This window comes from Mustela erminea, chromosome 8 (assembly GCF_009829155.1).
Source record: "Mustela erminea isolate mMusErm1 chromosome 8, mMusErm1.Pri, whole genome shotgun sequence".
Classification (NCBI taxonomy): domain Eukaryota; kingdom Metazoa; phylum Chordata; class Mammalia; order Carnivora; family Mustelidae; genus Mustela; species Mustela erminea.
In genome coordinates, this window is record NC_045621.1 from 52,916,120 (window position 1) to 52,920,716 (window position 4,597).

The window sequence follows — 4,597 nt, forward strand, 5'->3', positions numbered from 1 at the left end:
AACAGTTCTATAGGTTTTTGCATGCCAAATGGTCTATCGGTAAATAAAAGCAGTATGTGGTACTGCTCATAAAATCCTGCTTTCTCCTCAAATGGCAGGAGCAATCCAGGGTACAGATTTTAATCAGTTTATTTTTTTTTTTAAGGATTATTATTAACTCTGCTGTGGTATCCTTTACCGACTTCCTTTTATAATTAAAACTTTTTCCCCTCAAATCCCCTTCTCCAGTAAGCAGCCTGTTGCCTGAAGTTTTAATCCTTCATTACTAGTTAAAACAAAATCACCAATTAGGCACATGAACACGTCTGTATTAATCTCATTAAGGTGATGGCACCAAATAAATTGGAACTATTTTTGTGCTTTTACTGTGTTCCTATGGCTTTATCAGGCCCTGTGGTCATATACAAAGACCTCGAAGCTTAGTCATTTAGAGTCATTCGGTTGTGGACTGAATGTGGCATTACCATCTATGGCTGAAAATTGCTTTCAGCTTTTAAACTGCACTGACTAGTCTGTAGTTAATCTTAGATCATTCACTCGCAAAATTAAATGAGCCAGAACGATGGTCTTTTTTTTTTTTTTTTATAAAATAATACATCACAAAACACTTATTTGCCCTGCCCAAAAGAGAGATCAAATTCATTTAAAATCCCATAAACCAGAGTTGTGAATTTTTAATTTTATTTAGTAGCAGAGAAATAGAGGGTAAGCTATCTTTCTACAGCACATCATTGCTATAAATTTACATATGGAACATGGTTTGATGCTTAACCAACATTTAATCTACCTTTGATGTATACTTCTCCTTCAATGTGGTCATGTGACACCCTTATTAATGCAAATGTAAAAAAGAGTGTTTTGGATCTCTGATGTAATTAGCCATAAACCATGTTTAAAAAAAAAAAAAAAAAAGGAGTGCCTACTTGAGTCACCAGAGTTGCATGTAAAGTTCACAGTTATCATCACAGAAGAATAACCTTAAGAAACTAAGTTTAAAATTTTTACTTCATTCATTCTTATATTTTCTGCCCAAGTAACTGTTAGAGATCATTTTAATGTACCAGCGATAGTCAACTAGGAGTTGATTGCTAAATAATTCATTTCATTGGAGTAAAACATTTTAATTTTCATAGGATTCTAGCCTGTTTCTTATAAAAGTAAAATCCCATTGAAAGAAAAATGCTAACTGAGGCAGGAAAATGTGACTTCTTTTCCTCCTTAGGGAATGTTATCATTTCAAACACCTCATCTTTTAAATGAAAACAGTGGGCATGTTTGCTTGTTGTGGGCTCCCTTTCTTCCCACTGCCATACCCCTCAACGTGGACCAAATGTATATGTTTCGATTCTGGCAGTCACTAATTTCAGGCTCTAAAAACCTTGAGCCACGTCACATGAGGGGAGGTCACTCCATCGTGCTAGACGGAGGCAAAAAATTCAGATATTTTGAGAGGCTGACCCACTGTAATTCCCCTGGTAGATGACAGGACGTTAAGGTTAGATATTGGAAAATAGGGTTCATGCTACTCTGTCAGTAGGGCGAGTGCAAGCTGCCTGTTTGACAGAGAAGGTGGTGTGTGGTCTGGATCTCAAGAAAAAGGAAGTCAGCCACCCAGATCAAAAATTACTCTGTCGGCCATCCAAAAATGATTCTGACATCAGCTTAGAGAGGCAGAAAAAAAATGGTGGAAAAAAAAAATGAAAATTATACTCTGTTCTGGAGTAGTCGAGGGAAATTCATGGACCCATAATTGCCAAAGCCACATCAGTGACATCTCTTTATTTTTACTATATGTTGAAGAGGTACCTGACTCAAGTTACACAATTCCAAAGCTAAACATTCATCACTTCCTAAAAACATAATGTTATAAGTATAATACAGTGAAATAAAATGGATTTCTATTTGGACATTCTTTTTAATTTAAACAGAAGCAAAAGTCACTGAAATTGATAGAAGCCACTCATTAGTTATATAATTATTTTGCCCACTATGGACATGTCCCTCTATTTCATTTGTAATAATTTAGAAAAAAAATTATTTGGGGCCAAAATCTCAGACTCATTTTATTGAGATTGTCTTGTCTGTCTTAACAACTTTCTTAAGACTCCTTGACCTGATTCTAAATATAACTACATTCCTTTAATCTTATCATATTGATGCATTAAGACATATTGGGCTTATATTTTCCAAGAAATTTTAGTGATCTAGATGAACCTAAATCTATCCAAGATTTATCTCTTTTCTGAGAATATGGATGAAGTAGAAGGTACATACATAATTTTAAATATCTTCCAAATATAAGGTGACCATTTAAGTACTTCGCACTATTAGTTTTTCCATCTCAAGGAAAAGATCTGCATATTGTTGTTTATTCTGTAAAATATTCCTTTTTTTAATAGCCTGAACCAAATAATTTCTCATTTTTACAGGCTTCACTTCACTTTTCTCACAGTGAATAAATTGCAACTTATTTCCATGAAATTCACAGATGACACAGATCTTTATTTTGCATAAAGGCATAAAGAAGTGTCTAATATCTTCAATATTCATCTGCTAAGTGGACATTTGCATTGGGTTAGAACGGAAAGAGAGCCCCAACCCTCCCGCAGTGACAGCTGTACAAAGGGATGACATCTGACAGCTGTGACAGTGCTGAAGGGAAGCTCAGATGACTCGCAGCATCCATGATCCAATTACAGCACACATCCCTCTGACAGACCCAGCAGCTTGACTCCAGCGTTTGGAAGGACAGTATTGATCTCTTGTCAGAAACCAGTTGCCTGCCTGCAATTGTGCGTTGCTGAACTTTGAAAAGCTATAGTACCCTCTTAAATGATAGGGGCAGTCAGGTTATAGTATTCAGGTACAAAGAGAGGTGCAAAGGGTATCTGCTAAATGCTCTAAACTTGAACAAATCATAACAATATGACAGTCCAATCATACTCAAGGAGCCCAGCTGATCTAGCTGGCTACTGTCTGTGCTAATGGAAAGACAGCTCTTTGTGTTTAGTGGGATGATCTTACTTGATGAAAAGGCCACTGCAATTAGTGCATGCTGGTTGGCTGTGCTGGGTGACAGCAGCACGGATGGTGTAATGGCAGCTGCCAATAACCCTAACTTCAAGAAAACAAACAATTAGGCCTTTGATCCTAACACGGTTAGTCCCTCTACTCCAGACCTCTGCTCGGCTTTTACTGTAAATCTCGTAAGGGCAATGTGGTACAACCTCACCAAACAGAACAACTTGGTCAAGAGGTCAATTACCTGTCTCTTCTTGCTTTCTATTCCTGAATTCCTGAGAGAGAGAGAGAGAGAGAAAAGGGAAAAGAAGACAGAGAGAAAGAGATGGAAAGAGAGAGAAAGAGATACCCCTGCAAAAGGTTAACAGACATAAACATTTCTTTACGTGTGAGCATCAGTATTCTAAGACACAAAATTCTAAAATACATTTTTAAAACTAGGGTGGTAAAAAGCAAGATGTTAAACTTTATAATGGAGATAAGAGATATCAAATGGCAACAGATCTAATACTTTAAGATACGTGTGACACTCAGTGTTCAAAAACTACCAAAACCCGAGAATAACTAAAAGTTATCTCCCGTTTACCCTTATTATTTTGGAATTGGATAAAGATGGATGAAATATGCTAAAGCTTAGAACATACACAAAACTTAGAATGCAGATCATTTCAGGGCTTTTCCTCAAGTGCAGCTCCAACAGATAAAGCCTTTAAGTAGGAGGACAAGTTAAATTAAATACTGGAACACACATTCAAGTGCTCGTGTACATACACAAATTATACCAGAATAGACAACTCTATGATCAGAAAAATTAAGTCTAGTGCTTGCTTCAGGAGCCCATATGATAAAATTAAAACGAGACAGAGATCTGCATGGTCCCCCTGCAGGGATGATTCACAAAATCAAGAAGCATGCCACGTTTTTAAATAAATATTATTTTTTATTGAACTATCACTGACACACAATACTCCATTAGTTTCAGGTGTACAACACAGTGACTTGGTAAGTCCATACATTAGGCTATGGTCACTACGAGTGTAGCTACCGTCTGTCACGGTACAGCTCTACAAGACCACTGACTATTTTCCCAGTGCTGGGCCTTTCATCCCCATAAATTATTCATTCCATAACTAGAAGCCTGTGCCTTCCACTCTAAAGAGTCTGTATGGACCTCACATTTAGAACTTTTCTTAGCTTTAAAAGTTTTTTCTGTACTTGTTGACTAGGTAATAAGCATTATTAACTCTAGGTGAGCAGGTAGTGAAAACCCAGAGCTCTAAAGTGGGTATAATGGCAAAATTGGCAAACTGACATTATATGAATCATAAACCTAAATTGTCAACTATTTCAAATAGGCAAATGTTGAAGAACAGTTTTGTATATTTAAAAAATAAAATAAGGTATTAAAGGTAGGGCTTCAGAAATGAACAGAAAAGTAGTGACCAAAAGCATAAAAAATAAACTTTGGGAGAGCTGTAGAGCAGAGAAAAATTGAGATATAATAGAATCTAAGATAAAAGAAAATATAGAACCAACGTACTTCAGATACTAATCCTTAATATACACACACAAACAC

General features: G+C 36.3%; 1 non-coding gene across 1 annotated transcript; it reads left to right on the forward strand.

Moving 5' to 3' along the window:
- Positions 1–3,841: 3,841 nt before the first annotated feature.
- Positions 3,842–3,945, forward strand: LOC116597992. The gene has a single exon (XR_004288903.1). It is a non-coding gene; the product is annotated as a U6 spliceosomal RNA (small nuclear RNA).
- The last annotated feature ends 652 nt before the right edge of the window (positions 3,946–4,597 follow it).